The sequence below is a fragment of the Odocoileus virginianus genome, chromosome 12 (assembly GCF_023699985.2).
Source record: "Odocoileus virginianus isolate 20LAN1187 ecotype Illinois chromosome 12, Ovbor_1.2, whole genome shotgun sequence".
NCBI classification, from domain to species: Eukaryota; Metazoa; Chordata; class Mammalia; order Artiodactyla; family Cervidae; genus Odocoileus; species Odocoileus virginianus.
Window position 1 is genome coordinate 24321 of NC_069685.1, and position 21464 is coordinate 45784.

General features: G+C 40.7%; 1 long non-coding RNA gene across 3 annotated transcripts; it reads right to left on the reverse strand.

Annotated features, from left to right (window-relative positions):
* Positions 1-954: 954 nt before the first annotated feature.
* Positions 955-20217, reverse strand: LOC139037724 (uncharacterized). 3 transcript variants are annotated; one of them, XR_011490567.1, is made up of 3 exons: positions 20070-20217; positions 3361-3442; positions 955-2443 (listed from the first exon to the last, which is right to left on the reverse strand). It is a non-coding gene; the product is annotated as an uncharacterized lncRNA (long non-coding RNA). The 3 variants fall into 3 exon arrangements; XR_011490566.1 differs by lacking the exon at positions 20070-20217 and adding an exon at positions 4866-5475 and having other exon boundaries at positions 956-2443; XR_011490565.1 differs by lacking the exon at positions 20070-20217 and adding an exon at positions 4445-4826 and having other exon boundaries at positions 956-2443.
* Between the last annotated feature and the right edge of the window lie 1247 nt (positions 20218-21464).

The window sequence follows — 21464 nt, forward strand, 5'->3', positions numbered from 1 at the left end:
GAGCCACCAGCGCGGTCCACCCGAGTGCCTCAGCCCCGCCCCTTCGCCCGAGTGCACCCCTCTCATCGCCACGCTGCCCGCCAAGCAAAGGACCTTCCTGAGGACCTTAAAACTCTTCCTTCAACATTTCTAAGTAAATTTAAGACAGCATCTACTGGATTTTCACCAACTGCTAAACAAACAAACAAACAAACAGTTACCTTGATCCTTCTTCCCTTAATGTGAGCTGTAACAGTAACCTCATAGCTGCTGCACTCAATGATTTGATTCATTCTGCTGTTTAAAAACAGGGATTCTCAATATTGTCAAAATGGCTATAGTACCCAAAGCAATCTATAGATTCAATGCAATCCCTATCAAGCTACCAATGGTATTTTTCACAGAACTGGAGCAAATAATTTCACAATTTGTATGGAAATGCAAAAAACCTCGAATAGCCAAAGGAATCTTGAGAAAGAAGAATGGAACTGAAGAAATCAACCTGCCTGACTTGAGATTACACCACAAAGCCACAGTCATCAAGACAGTATGGTACTGGCACAAAGACAGAAATATAGATCAATGGAACAGAATAGAAAGCCCAGAGATAAATCCAGGAACCTATGGTCACCTTATCTTCGACAAAGGAGGTAAGGATATACAATGGGAAAAAGACAACCTCTTTAACAAGCGGTGCTGGGAAAACTGGTCAGCCACCTGTAAAAGAATGAAACTAGAACACTTTCTAACACCATACACAGAAATAAACTCAAAACGGATTAAGGATCTAAACGTAAGACCAGAAACTATAAAACTCCTAGAGGACAACATAGGCAAAACACTCTCCAACATAAATCACACCAGGATGCTCTATGACCCACATCCGAGAATAATAGAAACAAAAGGAAAAATAAACAAATAGGACCTAATGAAACTTAAAAGCTTTTGCACAACAAAGGAAACTATAAGCAAGGTGAAAAGACAGCACTCAGATTGGGAGAAAATAATAGCAAACGAAGCAACACACAAAGGATTAATCTCAAAAATACACAAGCAACTCCTCCAGCTCAACTCCAGAAAAATAAATGACCCAATCAAAAAATGGGCCAAAGAACTGAACAGACATTTCTCCAAGGAAGACATACAGATGGCTAAAAGACACATGAAAAGATGCTCAACATCACTCAGTATCAGAGAAATGCAAATCAAAACCACAATGAGGTACCATTACACGCCAGTCAGGATGGCTGCTATCCAAAAAGTCTACAAGCAATAAATGCTGGAGAGGGTGTGGAGAAAAGGGAACCCTCTTACACTGTCGGTGGGAATGCAAACTAGTACAGCCGCTATGGAAAACAGTGTGGAGATTTCTTAAAAAACTGGAAACAGAACTGCCCTATGATCCAGCAATCCCACTTCTGGGCATACACGCCGAGGAAACCAGATCTGAAAGAGACACGTGCACCCCAATGTTCATCGCAGCACCGTTTATAATAGGCAGGACATGGAAGCAACCTAGATGCCCGTCAGCAGACGAATGGATAAGGCAGCTGTGGTACATATACACCATGGAATCTTACTCAGCCATTAAAAAGAATTCATTTGAATCAGTTCTAAAGAGATGGATGAAACTGGAGCCCGTTATACAGACTGAAGTAAGCCAGAAAGATAAAGACCATCACAGTATACTAACACATATATATGGATTTTAGAAAGATGGTAACAATAACCCTATATGCAAAATGGAAAAAGACACAGATGTATAGAACAGACTTTTGGACTCTGTGGGAGAAGGCCACAGAGAAGGCCAACCATCTCTGAGGGTGGGATGTTTCAAGAGAACAGCATCGAAACATGTATATAATCTAGGGTGAAAGAGATCACCAGCCCAGGTTGGATGCAGGAGACATGTGCCCGGACAAGGTGCACTGGGAAGAGCCAAAGGGATCGGGTCGAGACGGAGGTGGGAGGGGGGATCGGGATGGGGAATACATGTAAATCCATGGCTAATTCATGTCAATGTATGACAAAAAAATTTGTAAAGTAATTAGCCTCCAACTAATAAAAATAAATGAAAAAAAAAAAAAAAAATAAAAACAGGGATTCATTGAGCTGCATGGGAGATGAATTCTGTCATTAGAAACTTTGCCACCAGGCTTAAGAAATATATTTAGAACTCATTTCTTCCAGGAAACAGGTTTCAAGATCTCCATAAGAAGTCTTTTACTAAGATAAATCACAGCTTTGTCAGTTTCTCCAGAAGTACCCTATTTTTAATTCCCAAGGAGAACCGCAATAATAAAACTAAATTAACCTAGTAGGTTATTTTCTCTCTAATGGCCCCTGTCCATATTAATAGGATTCCGGTCGACGTATTTCCTGGGCTTCCCTGGTGGCTCAGGTGGTCAAGAATCTGTCTGCAATGCAGGAGACCTGGGTTCCATGCCTGGGTTGAGAAGATCGCCTGGAGAAGGGAATGGCAACCTCTTCCAGTATTCTTGCCTAGAGAATTCCACGGACAGAGGAACTGGGAGGCCACAGTCCATGGAGTCACAAAGAGTCGGACACAGCTGAGCAACTAATACACATATTTTCTTACCATTTGCTTAGCAGAAGCAATCATTCATAGCATTTTATAGCACTTTCTAAAGAACATTTAGTGCCTTTTTTCTCTTTTGTAAGCTGCACTAGGTCTTGGTTGCCACACATGGGATCTTTAATTGTGGCGTGCAAACTCTTCCTTGCAGTGTATGGGATCTAGTTCACTGACCAGAGATTGAACCCAGGCCCCTGCATTGGGAGCAGCCACTGGATCGCCAGGGAAGCCCTCTAAAGAACTCTTAAAGTGAAACTTTTTGGATGTTCGCAGCAGCTCTGGGCAGTCCTAGTGATGATACTTGCTCTGCACTCTTGAGCCCGTGACCTCCCTGAGGGACACAGGGGCCAAGCGAGCAGATGCTACCCCAGCGTCAGACCGCAGGGCCAGACTGGCTGTGTAAACTCCCTTCCAGTGATGTCCTCTTTTTACTGTTCCTCTGGTCAATTCAGTACTGTTTTCCTTGGAGCATGTGTTTAAAAGGAAATCCTAGATGTGTTCAAACATTACTGCACACTTTCAGATGGATTGATATCTACCTAGGACTCGTTTATGAAACCCACCTGCCTGAGTACTGTGACTTGATTGGAGTTTTCTGGAAGTCACTCCTGAAGCACTGTGATGGCTTTGTCTAACATTAATAGATTTTTAAAAATGATATGTGTTGGGGAATGGCTATGAAAAAGGGGAGAATCTGTTGCTATTGCAAACCAATTAAGGAGGCAACTTAAAAAGGAAATCTGAATTGTAACTATGTTTCTATTTCTGTAAAATACTGTCCTTACCTTGCAGTCTGTAGTTGATGTGCACAGACACAGTAGTGGCTCTCGGGTTGCTCTTCTGCCATCTTCCTGTCTCCTTCAGTCCCTGCATGTGTATAGGAACTTCAGTGAGATAATGGGGCATTGAACAGAGATTGCTCTGTGCAATACTGTATTTAGTGTTTCTATTTTAAAGTTCCTAGGATGTTAATTTACATGCAAATAAAATACATAATAAGAGAGTTCTCTGCCTATTGTGTATATATGACCTAAAAGTAAATGCAAAATATTTATCCCAGAGGGAAAATAAGTTAGAGCGTCTGTGTTCAAAGATTTTTGAAAGTTCTTATTTCAGGCCAAACCGTTGCTGGTGAACAGTGAAAGTCGCTCAGTCATGTCTGACTCTGCGAACGCATGGACTATACAGTCCATGGAACTCTCCAGGCCAGAATACTAGAGGGGGTAGCCGTTTCCCTTCTCCAGGGGGTCTTTGCAACCCAGGGATCGAACCCAGGTCTCCTGCATTGCAGGTGGACTCTTCACCAGCTGAGCCACCAGGGAAGCCCGAACAGTTATTAGCAGTTAAGGATTTAACAAATGCTAGACTGTAAAGATAAAACAATAATTCTGCTACATTAAAACACATTTTCTTAAGTTCAAATGTTCTCAATGCAGTTTCAGGGAAGAAGTATTTCCCCCTTATGGAAATATCAGTATGTTAATACCTAAGAAGTCCTTTTCCGAAAAGTTACAAAATAGTTGCAACAATTCATATGATGTAGATTAAATGGTGATAAAAATTGAGTTGATCTCAGTGAGGCAGCAGCGAGTGGTGGCGTGAAGTGAGATCTATTTTCGCTGCCCAGGAACTGAACCTGGGTAGCCTGAACGAAAACCAGGAATCCTAGCCACCAGACCAGCAAGGGCTAGAGGCTAGAAGCCAAGTTTCCCTGGATCTTTGACCAGTGAAAAATGCATTTCTCATGGAGGCAGAATCGGTAAATGCAGGTACAACGTTTATTATTAGAGACACAGCAGAGCAACACGTGGGAAAGAGCACGGAGAAACAGCTGGTCTAGTTAGACAGAAGCAAAGCAGAGAGACACACCTGGAGAGAAAGGTTATGGGCGCCCCCTAGTGAGAAGGAGCACAATAACCACAAGGCGGTTAAGTCATTTAGATAGGCCAGTTCTGCTGGGTCTCTGTCTTCCTTCCTGCCAAGTTTCTGGTTTCTCTCTTCACATCTGACCTATCCTGGGACTCTCCCCTGGTGTGCACATACCCCTCAGCCAAGATGGATCTCCAAGTGGAGGCTGCTGGGAGAAGCAAGGCTCATTAGGGTCTGGCATTTTCGCGGGACTTTTCACCCACGAGGAGCCTCTCTGCGCATGTGTAGTGTTTCCCTTCTCCCACAAGGGGGGTGGGGGGAGGGGAGATCTCTTCATCCTTGACTCAAGCAGGATTTTGTCCCTCTTTGCCCTTGTCATGGCTACTCAAGTGTTCATAAGACACAGACACTGGCTATTTACCCTCTTTCTGTTGTTACTTCCATTTCAGAGGGCAAGCAGGACACTGACTGTAAAGGCTCAACTGGAGCCCCACCATCTCTTGCCTCAGGAAATGTAAACAGGCCAGATGTAAATGCCTAACCTGGAGTCCATCTGTCTCCTACAGCAGCATTATGGGAAGACAAAAGGCGGAAAATTATGCCAATAAGGCACCACATGATGGTGCAAAAAGATGGATATACACAAGGAAAGAAGGAATAAAAACTAAGCATTATGCTAATGGAAACCACTATGCAAGTTCATGGGGGGTGGGGGGGAACCTAATGGAAAACACTTGCTTTTATGCCATAAACCATCTTTGAATTCAGGTTTCAATCAATTTTTCACCATAAACTTTTCATCACCTATACATTGGCTTGCCGTCTACTTTGTGCAAAAGCCTGGAGCTCCTAACTACCAGGGGGTCTCCCATCCAAGTACTAACTAACCCTGCTTAGTTTCCCAGATGAGAAGACATCTGGCCCGTTCAGGGTGGTATGATGTTAGATGGAGGCGGCTGCCGCCAGGCGCCTTTAAAAACCCTGCGCTGCGCCTCCTTTTCGCCCTGATGTGCCGTGTCGAGCCAGCCGGCCGCACCTTTCCACGGGGCGCGCCGGCCAGGGCCGGCAGCCCGGCCGAAGCCGCCCCGTCCCCGCACACCGGCAACCCTGGCCAGCAAACCTGGCCCGGCCCGGGGGCCCGGAGTGTTTCCGGGACCCCGAGCGGCCGGTCGGGCGTGCAAGCCTGGGCTCGGGGTTGGGGTGAGGGGCGCGGAGGTCTCGGCGCCCTCCCGCCCTGGGCCTCTCCAGGCCCGCCCCCTGGCGGCGCCCCCCCTGCCCACTCCCGTTCGTGGCTCAGGGCCACGTGGCCCCGGAGGTGTCTGATTCGGGCCCGCCGCGGACCGCGGCCCTCGGTCCTCTGAGCCTCCCGCGGGCATAGGCGGAGTGCAGCCGGGGCCCTGAGCGCCCATCCTGCCCGGCACCTGCCCGGGGCCCAAACCCACCGGGAGCCAGCAGCGCGGTCCACGGGAGCGCCTCAGCCCCGCCCCTTCGCCCGACCGCGGCCCCCCTCGTCGCCACGCCGCCCGCCAAGCACAGGACCTTCCTGAGGGCCTTAAAACTCTTCCTTCAAGAGTTCTAAGTCAATTTAAGGCAGCATCGACTGGATTTTCACCAACTGCTAAACAAAATAAACAAACAAACAAAAAACATTTACTTTGATCCTTCTTGCCTTACTGTGAGCTGTAACAGTAACCTCATAGCTGCTGCACTCAACGATTTGATTCATTCTGTTGTTTAATAACAGGGATTCTCAAAATTGTCAAAATGGCTATAGTACCCAAAGCAATCTATAGATTCAATGCAATCCCTATCAAGCTACCAACGGTAGTTTTCAGAGAACTAGAGCAAATAATTTCACAATTTGTATGGAAATGCAAAAAACCTCGAATAGCCAAAGGAATCTTGAGAAAGAAGAATGGAACTGGAGGAATCAACCTGCCTGACTTCAGACTATACCACAAAGCCACAGTCATCAAGACAGTATGGTACTGGCACAAAGACAGAAATATAGATCAATGGAACAGAATAGAAAGCTCAGAGATAAATCCAGGAACCTATGGTCACCTTATCTTCGACAAAGGAGGCAAGGATATACAATGGAAAAAAAGACAACCTCTTTAACAAGCGGTGCTGGGAAAACTGGTCAACCACCTGTAAGAGAATGAAACTACAACACTTTCTAACACCATACACAGAAATAAACTCAAAACGGATTAAAGATCTAAACGTAAGACCAGAAACTATAAAACTCCTAGAGGAGAACATCAGGCAAAACACTCTCCGACATAAATCACAGCAGGATCCCAGAGTATTAGAAACAAAAGCGAAAATAAACAAATGGGACCTAATGAAACTTAAAAGCTTTTGCACGACAAAGAAACTATAAGCGAGGTGAAAAGACAGCCCTCAGATTGGGAGAAAATAACAGCAAACGAAGCAACACACAAAGGATTAATCTCAAAAATATACAAGCAACTCCTCCAGCTCAACTCCAGAAAATAAATGACCCAATCAAAAAATGGGCCAAAGAACTAAACAGACATTTCTCCAAGGAAGACATACAGATGGCTAAAAGACACATGAAAAGATGCTCAACATCACTCATTATCAGAGAAATGCAAATCAAAACCACAATGAGGTACCATTACACACCAGTCAGGATGGCTGCTATCCAAAAAGTCTACAAGCAATAAATGCTGGAGAGGGTGTGGAGAAAAGGGAACCCTCTTACACTGTCGGTGGGAATGCAAACTAGTACAGCCGCTATGGAAAACAGTGTGGAGATTTCTTACAAAACTGGAAACAGAACTGCCATATGACCCAGCAATCCCACTTCTGGCCATACACGCCGAGGAAACCAGATCTCAAAGAGACACCTGCACCCCAATGTTCATCGCAGCACCGTTTATAATAGGCAGGACATGGAAGCAACCTAGATGCCCATCAGCAGACGAATGGATAAGGCAGCTGTGGTACATATACACCATGGAATCTTACTCAGCCATTAAAAAGAATTCATTTGAATCAGTTCTAAAGAGATGGATGAAACTGGAGCCCGTTATACAGACTGAAGTAAGCCAGAAAGATAAAGACCATTACAGGATACTAACACATATACATGGAATTTAGAAAGATGGTAACGATAACCCTATATGCAAAACAGAAAAAAGATACCCAGATGTATAGAACAGACTTTTGGACTCTGTGGGAGAAGGCCACAGAGAAGGCCACCCATCTCTGAGGGTGGGATGTTTCAAGAGAACAGCATCGAAACATGTATATAATCTAGGGTGAAAGAGATCACCAGCCCAGGTTGGATGCAGGAGACAAGTGCTCGGACCTGGTGCACTGGGAAGAGCCAAAGGGATCGGGTCGAGACGGAGGTGGGAGGGGGGATCGGGATGGGGAATACATGTAAATCCATGGCTAATTCATGTCAATGTATGACAAAAAATTTTGTAAAGTAATTAGCCTCCAGCTAATAAAACTAAATGAAAAAAAAATAAAAATAAAAACAGGGATTCCTTGAGCTGCATGGGAGATGAATTCTGTCATTAGAAACTTTGCCACCAGGCTTAAGAAATATATTTAGAACTCATTTCTTTCAGGAAACAGGTTTCAAGATCTCCATAAGAAGTCTTTTATTAAGATAAATCACAGCTTTGTCAGTTTCTCCAGTAGTACCCTATTTTTAATTCCCAAGGAGAACCGCAATAATAAAACTAAATTAACCTAGTAGGTTATTTTCTCTCTAATGGCCCCTGTCTTGATTAAGAGGATTCCGGTTGACGTATTTCCTGGCCTTCCCTGGTGGCTCAGGTGGCAAAGAATCTGTCTGCAATGCAGGAGACCTGGGTTCCATGCCTGGGTTGAGAAGATCGCCTGGAGAAGGGAATGGCCACCTCTTCCAGTATTCTTGCCTAGAGAATTCCATGGACAGAGGAACTTGGAAGGCCACAGTCCATGGAGTCACAAAGAGTCGGACACAGCTTAGCAACTAATACACATATTTTCTTACCATTCGCTAGTAGAAGCAATCATTCATAGCATTTTCTAGCACTTTCTAAAGAACATTTAGTGCCTTTTTTCTTTTTTACATTTCAAAACTTATTCATAGTTAGAAAATTAACTAAATAGAATAGCAAATGGTAATAAAACATACAAAATACCTAAGAATGAATCTTACAGAGTTTGCAAGACATTTATGGAGATTATGATAAAAATTGTACTGAAAGACATTAAGGAATAACTACATAAGCTCAGACTACCATGATTGCAAATAGGAAGACAGTATTTCTAATGTATTGGTTTTCTCTAGTTTGAATTGAAGATTCATTAGAAGTTCAATGAAAAGCCCAGGAGGTTTTTTCATAGAACCACACAGTTCAAGGGTTCTTAATAACATGCAGTATAGATGTGATTTAGCAGGTCTGTTAAGATGAATAGAAAAAATTACATTTTCACTAACCTCTAGCTAAATTTTAGCATATTCCCCAATCACAAATGTAGACAAAAGAGACTGTATTCACTAGTGCTATGCATTTGTTACCACCGTAAATTACAGATACCTAGAAATATTGTTTATGGTCTTCCTTACTTCTAAATAACAGCATTTACTAAAATCACCACTTGAAAAAAAATCACCATTAGATCTTGTTATTTAATGCTCTAATAATTAAGAAGACATAGTATAATTTCTAATATATTGATATCAGCATCTCAATATAACTATTTACTTTGTAACCAGATGTATACATTTTACACATTTCACAAGCATTGCTCTGAAGAGGTCACAGCTTCAGCAAAGTGCCAGAAGGATCCATGGCACAAAGAAGAACAAAGAATCTCCCATAGTGAGTGTGTGCATTATAGGTACAAGCCGTTGAGATATTACTGGGAGATGATTATTACTGGGACATTTTTGCAGAAAATTCCAGAAGATGGGGACCATCCACAATCCATAGTCAGCTGTGCTAATGCAAATGTTGACATGACAGTTTCTCAAGGGTGACAGCCTGTTGTGGAGATGGAGTCTGCATCATTTCCCCCTTTAAATAAAGGGGTTCCTGGGGTCTAAGAAACCTCCTCAAAGTCACAAAGCTGTTTGAGGGCAAGTAAGGATTCTTTCCATCAACTGCTTAACTTGGCAAGCCTGCTCCTTTCCCAGCTTCCACCTCACCCCAGCACAGCTTTCTTTCTAAGTCTGGCCAGATGCTCCCCACTTAGGCACATCTTTCTCATCTCACCATTATGAGATCTCTCCTTACTGGATTGAAAACTTGAGGACCAAGTGTGGATTCTGGAGCCAGATGGGGTATGGGTTTGGCATTTACCAAGCTGCCTACTATTGGGGTGTCAGTGGCCTTTCCTAAGCTTCAGTTATATCATCTGTACAATGAGGATGTTACACAACTGAATCACACAACTGGGAAAAAGGAAATCAAAGAATGACAGAGTTTCTATGAGGACTAAAGTATTTGTTTTTATTACTTTCTGTATGGTAACACAAGTCATCAAATAAACTTCTTCAAAATAGTCTATAAGCATATTTTCTCCATAGAGAGATATAGAAGGCAGCATTCAGAGTTCCAAGTCATATTTTCATTTTTTATTATTTCTTCAAAAGAAACCATAGTCTTTTAAAAAAAGAGATGTAATCACTTTTGTGATGCAATATTTGTTTTTGAGAAACAATTTTAAAAGTAATAGCTTTCTTTATAACCCTAATTGTTCCAATTCAATTTCACACAGTCAAATCTGAGAATGCACATGATCAAAAAACATGACCATGTCCCATTACATGGAAGAGCAACTCTGTATATGCTTTCTGTGCATTCACTGTGTTTCTAAGGAAACTATATTCAAGCAATGTGAAGGCTCAGATGCCATCCAAAGTCTCCCTAACTATTGTTTTCTATCTGAAATGTCTATATTTTATACTATAATTCCTGGAGACAAAGTTGCAAAGACCCAATTTAACTTTTCTCTGGAATTATTAAAAAATATTTGATTTCCACTGAATATCATTCTTATCAATATTCTGATAAATACTGTTTCTATCCCCCAATAAGCATGAATCCTGAAATGCTTCAAAGCTACAAGAATTATTCATAAGCAATAGTTTTTAACAAATGAGATAGCAAAACAATTGATAAGTACAACCATTTACCACCTAGGCAGGAAAAAGAAGTGAGTACAAGTAATAAACTTATAAGAATTAACAAGTGAAAATAGATAATATTATAGTTAAATAGGCTAAAAGTAAGTTTATTTCTATTCGTAATAACCACTCGTAACAATAACCACTTCGTAATAACCAGGCATACTCCCTGGAATGAAAAGGACAGTGTGGTGTGCTTAATCCACATAACTGGGGTTCCATTTTCATGCAGATTCTCAATCCATGTCTTCACTCCTTTGGACTCCAGTTCTGAATTTAGCCAACTGTTCTGGGGGCATTGGCCAATTTCTAGCCCTCAGCTACACACACAGTGCAGAGAAGTTGATGACCCCTTGGAATCTACAGGACGTTCTAAGCTTATAAGACTGGCATGCAGGACACTCTAGAGACCCTTGAATAATTCTCCAGCTTCAGTTCATTTGCTACCACCCTCACTTTCTCCCAAAAATATGTGCTGCAGCAGGTCCCAGTGTGTTCATATCTGCAGCTACCCAATGTGGGTCTACCTTTGACACCTCTCTGCATGCCATGAGCTTGCATAACTACACTAGATCCAGTTGTTTAATTTCATGACCCTCAATGCCCACTCTGATAGGAAGTAGGGTGGAGGACAGCAGAGGTGATTTCTAATTTCTTGCTTTTCCAGTAAGTTATGCATTCTAATATTAGAGCATCCTTGGAGGCTCAGACAGTAAAGAACGTGTTTGCAGTGCAGAAGACCTGGGGTCCATCTCTGGACCGGGAAGATCCTCTGGAGAAGGGAATGGTCACCCACTCTAGTATTCTTGCCTGGAGAATTCCACAGACAGAGGAGCATGGTGGGCTACAGTTCATGGGGTCACAAAGAGTCAGACACAACTGAGCAACTAGCACTTCTACTTTTCTAATACTAGAACATATTTATATCTTTGCCAGAACAAAGTCAGAAAGGGAACCTTAGACCATGTTCCTGGTTAATTCATTTAATTCACACATGCATATGTATTATGCCTAGCCATTAGCAGAGTTCAAAGATAAGCACTTTTATTTTTACTTCTTTGCTGTTCGGTCCCTCAGCTGTGCCTGACTGTGATCCCGTGGACTGCAGCATACCAGACTGCCCTGTCCTTCACCATCTTCCAGAGCTTGCTCAAACTCATGTCCATTGAGTCAGTGATGCCATCCAACCATCTCGTCCTCTGCCTCGCCCTTCTCCTCCTGCTTCCAACCTTTCCCAACATCAGGGTCTTTTCTAATGAGTCAGCTCTTCTCATCAGGTGGCCAAAGTATTTGAGATTCAGCTTCAGTATTGGTCCTTCAATTATAAATAAATAATCTTTCCCTCACTAATTTTGCAGCATAATCATTTCATCAAGTCATAAACACTCCTTTCTTTAATGAAGACTCTTGCTTATCAGTTCAGTTCAGTTCAGTCGCTCAGTTGTGTCCAACTTTTTGTGACCCCATAGACTGCAGCACACCAGGCCTCCCTGTCCATCACCAACTCCTGGAGCCTACTCAAACTCATGTCCATTGAGTCAGTGATGCCATCCAACAATCTCATCCTCTGTCGTTCCCTTCTCCTCCTGCCCTCAATCTTTCCCAGCATCAGGATCTTTTCAAATGAGTCAGCTCTTCACATGAGGTGGCCAAAGTACTGGAGTTTCAGCTTCAACATCAGTCCTTCCAATGAATACCCAGGACTGATCTCCTTTAGGATGGACTGGTTGGATCTCCTTGCAGTCCAAGGGACTCTCAAGAGTCTTCTCCAACACCACAGTTCAAAAGCATCAATTCTTCTGTGCTCAGCTTTCTTTCTAGTCCAACTCTCACATCCATACATGACTACTGGAAAATGCCAAGGAGTAAGCATCTTTTAATTTCAGGCTGTAGTCACCATCTGCAGTGATTTTGGAACCCCAAAAAATAAAGTCTCTCATCATTTCCATTGTTTCCCCATCTATTTGCCATGAAGTGATGGGACCGGATGCCATGATCTTAGTTTTCAAAAGCATCAGTTCTTCGGCACTCAGCCTTCTTTTACTTCTTTCGGCTCCTTTTAACAAATTAATCTAGACCTGAAAGTTGCATGCAAAATTATTCTTCAGGGTTTAAATTTTCACTTTTTACTGTAAATCAAATAGCAACACTACAAGAACAGCCTGTCATTAATTTTAGTGCTGCAAGATAGCAAATTAATACCCATTAATTAAAACTATTACTAGGTTGTGGTATAAATCCAAAACAATCATTGTTATTATAATTAAATTATACCTCATGTTCCCCATAGTTTTCTTTTTCAGATCACTGCATCTGTGAAATAACTTGCATCTTTTTTGAGAAGAGTTTAAATTATAAAATAGTGCATTCCAAAGTCTTATATCCAAATGGCAGATAATATTTAGCTAGGTAAGTACTTTTTATTAAAAGTACTTCCTCCCTAGTGATCTGATTTTGAACTTCAAGAAAGTCAGCAACTCTAATACAAAAAGTCAGTTTTGAAAACCCTTCCTCTTAGAGCTGAAATCAATGAATTTGAAAATAGGAAGTCATGGAGAAAAGTCAATGAACCAACAACTAACTCTTCGAAAGATTAATAGCACTGAAAAGCCTTTGGCCAGCCTAGTTTAGGTAAGAAAGCCACAACTTATTAATATCTAAAATGAAATTAAGGACATAAATACAGATTCCATGGACTTTAAAAGGATAATAAATGAATAGTATGAGAAATTCTGTGTCCATAAATTTGATCATCTAGATGAAATGGACCAATTCCTTGAAAATACAGTTTATATCTAATAAAGAATTTGAAACAATAATTCAAATATTTTTAAAAAATATATAATAATAACCTTCCAAAACAGAAAGCACCAAGTCCAAATGGCTTCACTGGTGAATTCAGTGAAACATTTAAGGAAAAAATCATGCCACGTCTCCATAATCCCTTTTAGAAAATAAAAGCAGAGGGAATAATTTATGCCTTATTCCATGAGGCCAATATTACCACAATATAAAAAAAACAGTCACAGATACTACCAAAAAAAAAAAAAAACTTACAGACCAATATTTCTCATGAACACAGATACAAAATCCTCAACAAAATATTAGCAATCAAATCCAACAATGTACAAGAATAATTTTATACTGTAAACAAGTGGAATTTGACCCAGGTATGCAGGGCTGGTTTAACATTCAAAGATCAATTTATATAATCTTTCATATCAATAAGCATAGATGCAGAAAAGCATCTGACAGAATCCAACACCTATCGATGGCAAAAACTCTTGGTAAATTAGGAATAAAGGTGAACACACTCAACCTGATAAAGAATGTATACAAAAAACTTACAGCTAACACTACACTTCTGGTGAAAACTTTGAAGTTTTCCCACTAAGATCAAGAAATAGGCAATGATTTTCCCTCTCACAACTCCTTATCCACATCCTACTGGAAGCTTATTTAATACAATTAAACAAGAAAAGGAAATTTTAAAAGCTACAGATTAGGAAGGAAAAATCTGTTTTTGTTCATGGATGACAGAATCATCTCTATTAAAAAACTCTGAAAGAATAGAAAAAAATAACTTCTGGAACTAAGAAGTGGTTATAACAAAAACAAAGAATACAGGTTAATATACAAAATCAATTGCATTTCTATATACCACTCATCTACAAATGGAATTAAGGATCTGAAACACAATGCCATTTATATTCAGTTCAGTTCAGTTCAGTCGCTCAGTTGTCTGACTCTTTGCCACACCATGGACCGGATCACGCCAGGTCTCCCTGACCATCACCAACTCACAGAGCCTACTCAAACTCATGTCCATTGAGTCAGTGATGCAATTCAGCCATCTCATCCTCTGTCATCCCCTTCTCCTTCTGCCCCCAATCCCTCCCAGCATCAGGGTCTTTTCCAGTGAGTCAGCTCTTTGCATTAGGTGGCCAAAGTACTGGAGTTTCAGATTCAACATCAGTGCTTCCAATGAACACCCAGGACTGATCTCCTTTAGGATGGACTGGTTGGATCTCCTTGCAGTCCAAGGGACTCTCAAGCGTCTCCTCCAACACCACAGTCCAAAAGCATCAATTCTTCGGCACTCAGCTTTCTTTATAGTCCAACTCTCACATCCATACATGACTACTGGAAAAACCATAGCCTTGACTAGACAGACCTTTGTTGGCAAAGTAATGTCTCTACTTTTTAATATGCTATCTAGGTCGGTCATAACTTTCCTTCCAATGAGTAAGTATCTTTTAATTTCATGGCTGCAGCCACCATCTGCAGTGATTTTGGAGCCCCCAAAAATAAAGTCTGTCACTGTTTCCGTTGTTTCCCCATCTATTTGGCATGAAGTGAAGGGACCACATGCCATGATCTTAGTTTTCTGAATGTTGAGTTTTAAGCCAACTTGTCCACTCTCCTCTTTCACTTTTATCAAGAGGCTCTTTAGTTCCTCTTCACTTTCTGCCATAAGGGTGGTGTCATCTGCATATCTGAGGTTATTAATATTTCTCCCGGCAATCTTGATTCCAGCTTGTGCTTCTTCCAGCCCAGCATTTCTCATGATGTACCCTGCATATAAGTTAAATAAGCAGGGTAACAATATACCGCCTTGACATACTCCTTTTCCTAATGGGAACCAGTCTGTTGTTCCATGTCCAGTTCTAACTGTTGCTTCCTGGCCTGCATACAGATTTCTCAAGAGGTGGGTCAGGTGGTCTGGTATTCCTAGCTCTTTCAGACAGTTTATTGTGATCCACACAGTCAAAGGCTTTGGCATAGTCAATAAAGCAGCTGTAGATGTGTTTTGGAACTCTCTTGCTTTTTCAATGATCCAGCGGATGTTGGCAATTTCATCTCTGGTTCCTCTAACTTTTCTAAATCCAGCTTGAACATCTGGAAGTTCATGGTTCATGTACTGCTGAAGCCTGACTTAAAGAATTTTGAGCATTATTTTACTAGCATGTGAGATGAGTGCAATTGTGTGGTGGTTTGAGCATTCTTTGGCATTGCCTTTCTTTGGGATTGTAAAAGACTCACCTTTTCTAGTCCTGTGGCCACTGCTGAGTTTTAAAAATTTGCTGACATATTGAGTGCAGCACTTTCACAACATCATCTTTCAGGATTTGAAAAAACTCAACTGAAATTCCATCACCTCCACTAGCTTTGTTCATAGTGATGCTTCCTAAAGCCCACTTGACTTCCCATTCCAGGATGTCTGGCTCTAAATGCGTGATCACACCATCGTGATTATCTGGGTCATGAAGATCTTTTTTGTACAGTTCTTCTGTGTATTCTTGCCACCTCTTCTTAATATCGTCTGCTTCTGTTAGGTCCCTACGATTTCTGTCCTTTATTGAGCCCATCTTTGCATGAAATGTTCCCTTGATAGCTCTGATTTTCCTGAAGAGATCTCTAGTCTTTTCCATCCTATTGTTTTCCTCTATTTTTTTGCATTCATCGCTGAGGAAGGCTTTCTTTTCTCTCCTTGCTATTCTTTGGAACTCTGCATTCAAATGGGAATATCTTTCCTGTTCTCCTTTGCTTTTGGCTTCTCTTATTTTCACCGCTATTTGTAAGGCCTCCTCAGATGGCCATTTTGCTTTTTTGCATTTCTTTTTCTTGGGGATGGTCTTGATCCCTGTCTCCTGTACCTTGTCACAAAACTCCATCCATAGTTCATCAGACTCTCTGTCTATCAGATCTAGTCCCTTAAATCTATTTCTTGCTTCCACTGTATAATCATAAGGCATTTAATTTAGGTCATACCTGAATGTGGTTTTCCTTACTGTCTTCAATTTAAGTCTGAATTTGGCAATAAGGAGTTGGAGTGGTGATTGGCAGAGAGGCCGAGAGGTCATACCCCATGACCAACGTAGGCAGCAGTGACTAAGCTTTGCTGGAGCAGCCATGAAAAGACACCCCACGTCCAAGGTAAGAGAAACCCCGGTAAGACTCTAGGCACTGAGAGAGGGCATCAGAGGGCAGACAGACTGAAACAACAATCACAGAAAACTAGCCAATCTGATCACAGGACCACAGTCTTGTCTACCTCAATGAAACTAAGCCATGCCATGTAGGGCCACCCAAGACGGACACTTCATGGTGGAGAGGTCTGACAGAATGTGGTCCACTGGAGAAGGGAATGGCCAACCACTTCAGTATTCCTGGCTTAAGAGCCCCATGACCAGTATGAAATGGCAGAAAGACAGGACACTGAACGATGAACTCCCCAGGTCATTAGGTGGCCAATATGCTACTGGAGATCAGTGGAGAACTAACTCCAGAAAGAATGAAGAGATGGAGCCAAAGCATAAACAACACCCAGCTGTGGATGGGACTGGTGATAGAAGCAAGGTCTGATGCTGTAAAGAGCAATAATGCACAGGAACCTGGAATGCTAGGTATACGAATCAAGGCAAATTGAAAGTGGTCAAACAGGAGACAGTAAGAGTGACCGTCGACATTTTAGGAATCAGTGAACTAAAATGGACTGGAATGGGTGAATGTAACTCAGATGACCATTATATCTTCTACTGTGGGCAAGAATCCCTTAGAAGAAATGGAGTAGCCATCATAGTCAGCAAAAGAGTCTGAAATGCAGTACTTGGAATGAATTCAAAAATGACAGAATGATCTCTGTTCATTTCCAAAGGCAAACCACTGCCTATCATGGTAATCCAAGTCAATGCCCTGACCAGTAATGCTAAAGAAGCTGAAGTTGAATGGTTCTATGGAGAGCTACAAGACCTTTTAGAACTAACACCCAAAAAAGATGTTCTTTTCATTACAGGGAACTGGAATGCAAAAGTAGGAAGTCAAGAAACACCTGGAGTTACAGGCAAATTTGGCCTTGGAGTACAGAATGAAGCAGGGCAAAGGTTAATAGAGTTTTGCCAAGAGAACACACTGGTCATAGCAAACACCCTCTTCCAACAACACAAGAGAAGACTCTACACATGGACATCACCAGATGGCCAACACCAAAATCAGACTGATTATATTCTTTGCAGCCAAAGATAGAGAAGCTCTATACAGTCAGCAAAACACTACCAGGAAGTGACTGTGGCTCAGATCATGAATTCCTTGTTGCCATTTATATTAGCACCTAAAAATAAAAATACTCAGGTATAAAGCTATCAAAATATGTATTAGATCTATTTGAGGAAGGGCTTCCCTAGTGGCTCAGATGGTAAAAATCCACATGCAATGCAGAAGACCTGGGTTCAATCCCTGGGTCATGAAGTCCCCTGGAGAAGGAAATAGCTACCCACTCTGGTATTCTTGCCTGCAGAATTCCATGGACAGAGTAGCTTGGTTGGCTACAGTCCATGAGGTCACAAATGACTCATGTCATTTGTCACACTTGACTGAGTGACTAAAACAACAACACAATTTGGCAAAAACTATAAGATTCTGATGAATGAAATCAAAGAAAAGCTAAATATCAATAAATGAAGAGATACTCAATGTTCATGGACAATAATACTCAATATTGTCAAGATTTCAATTTTTTCCAATTTGATCATAGAGTCAAGGCAATCTCAGTCAAAATTCTAGCAAATTATTTTGTGGATATCACCAAATCTACTCTAAACTTTGTGTGATGAGGCAAAAGACACAGAATAGTAAACACAATATTAAAGAAGAACATGAAGAAGTTGTATGATTGATGCTACCTGATTTTAAGACTTACCATCAAGTTACAGCAGTCAAGACAGGATCTTGGCAAAAGAACTGACAAATAGAAACAGAATAGAGAACCCAGAAGTAGATCTAGAGAAATATAATCCATGGACCTTTGCCAAAGGAGCAAGGGCAACACAACAGAGTAAAGATAGTCTTTTCAACAAATGGTACTGGAACAAATGGACTTCCGTAAGCAAAAACATGAATCCAGACACAGACTTTTCACCTCTAAAAAATTAATTCAAAAGAGATCACAGATATAACTGTAAAGCACAAAGCTATAAAAATCCTTGAAGGTAACATAGGAGAAAATCTAGATGAAAGTGTGTTCTGCAAAGATTTTGCAAATACAAAGGCACAATCCATGAAAAAAATTGATAAGATGGACTTTATTAAAATTAAAAATGCCTGCTCTGCAGAAGACACTGTCAACAGAAATAAAACACAAGCCAGAAGATGGGAGAAAATATTTGCAAAAGATAATCTGACAAAGGACTGTTGTCCAAATTATGCAAAGAACTCAAACTCAACAATAGGAAAACAAACCAATCCATCTAAAATGGCCCAAAAGTGACTTTAACAGACATTTCACCGAAGAAGACACACAGATGATAAGCATATGAAAAGATGCTCCATGTTCTATGTCTTCAGAGAAATGCAAATTAAAACAACAATAAGATACCACTGCACTCCTATGAAAATGCTCAGAATCTGGAACACTAATGACACCAAATGCTGGTGAGGATGTAGAGAAATAGAAACTCTCATTTATTGCTGGGGGGACGCAAAATGGGCAGCCTTTTTGGAAGACCATGTGGCCAAGTTTTTACAATACTCAACATATTCCTACCATGCAATGTGAAACCTCCTCCTTGGTATTTACTCTAAATCACTGAACAGTCATGTCTACACTAAAACATGCGCAAAAATGTTTGTAGCAGCTTTAGCCATTCAGCTCTAACATTTATAAGTAACCAAGACATCGTTTAGTAGGGAATGGATAAATATACTATAGTACATCCATACAGTGAAACATCAGTAACAAAAAGAAATGATCCATCAATGCATGAAAGGACACAGGAGAAACTTAAATGCATATTACTAAGTGAAAGAAACCAGTCTTAAAAGCATGAGAAATGTAAGAGTTTGGCTATATGATATCCTAGAAAAACCAACAGTATGGAGCACCTAAAATGATGAATGGTTGCCAGTGTTTAGATAGGAAGAGAAATGAATAGGAGCATGAGGGATTTTTTTTTTAGAGCAGTAAAACTATTCTGTACAATAAGGTAACACTGGATGCATGAAATTATACATTTGTTCCACAGAATGTACAACAATAAGAATAAACCATAAAGTATGGACTTGGGGAGATTATCACATGTTAGTGTAGGTCCATCAATTATAAAAAAATGCACCACTCTGAGAAGGACGCTGATAACAGACGGGCTAAGCATGTGTGAGGGAAGGAGCTATTGGGGAAATCTCTGTACTTTCTCTTCAATTTTACATAAGCCTAAATTTGCTCTAAAAAATAAAGCTTTTTTTTTTTTTTTTAAAGGACAGGGGAGCTTTCTCTTTATCAAGATCCCTGAGACTTCACTTAAAAATAAAAGTCACGATTGACCTATCTGGCCCACCCTCTCCTCCTCCCGCAAGTCTGTTATCCGCGTTTCCATGGCCACTGCTGCTCTGCAGTCCATTAGCGCCATCCCTCTGGATTCCGTATATATGCACTGATATATGATATTTGTCTTTCTCTTTCTGACTTACTTCAGTCTGTATAACAGGCTCCAGGTTCATCCACCTCATTAGGACTGAGTCAAATGTGTTCCTTTTTATGGCTAATATTCCATTGTGTACATACACCGCAGCTTCCTTATCCATTCATCCATCAAGTGGGTGGGCTGTTCAAGAGGGAGAAAACATATTTATATCTATGGCTGATTCATGTTACTATATGGTAAAATGTCAACACTTTTGTAAAGTAATTATCCTCCAATTAAAAAAAATTAATTTAAAAATAAAGACTATATTAAAATAACTCACTGAGAAAAGAGATACCATTTCCATAGCTTTTTTTGTTTCTGTGTTATATATCTAGGAGCCTTTTTATAAAACTTAGTTCTTGCTCTTAGCCTGGCAACTGAAAGAATCCAGCATATCCCTTCATGGTTTTAAAATTATGCAAGATGATGTGACTCTATCAACCTTCAGATGAATCAAATACCTGGAGAGAGAATGGTTCCAGTTTTCATGGATTGTCCTCTTCAGCACCCTAAGCAGCCAAAGATTTAAACCTGCTTGAAAGGTCAGTTTTAATTATCTCAATAATTATTCACCCATGGCCACTGAAAAATTGTATTTGACAAAAAGAACAGATTCCCAATGATGGGAGTGGTTCTAAAATTACAACTGGTGCCAGTTTAATGAATCAACTTGTTTCTCATACAGGATCAACAATTGAATATATATATATATATATATATATATATATATATATATATATCTTTATTTCTTCAGCTTCTATCACAATGCCTGGTACATGGTAGGCATTTGATAAATGTTTGCTGAATTAAATTCATCACAAGTCTGAGAGAACTTTCTTAAATCTCCATATCTAAGTTATATTTCAATCCTGACATATATTGAGCTTAAAACATTGAAGCAGCCAAGCTCATCCTAACAGAAAATTCATGCGGCTTTAATATCCATGGAGGTGGGGTAGGTGTGTGACAGTGGGGCCCAGGAAAATATAGATAGAGAAGTGAGATCTAACTAATAGGAAGGCACTGCCAACAAAGCATTTATTTTAAAAGACATTCTTGTTCCTGCTTAAGTAGGGCATGTCAGTAAAATTTAACAGTCCACTACACTCAGATATTTTTCAGAAAGAATTCACAAATGGAAAGATTAGAACATATCTGCATTAGAAGTCACACCCCTAGATTTATCAAGATTGTAAAATGCTGTGCAATAAAATTCAGGGGAGAAACAGACATAGTAGTTTTTCAGACCCTGAAAGTACCCAAGGGATAATTCCCCATTTCTGCCCCTGAGATTCTGATTCGTGAGAGGATTTCATTTGAGTTCCACCAAAACAGAGTATTTGAGCCACAATTTATGATACTTGTGTACTTAAGGCAAATACACTCTGTTCTTCAGAGA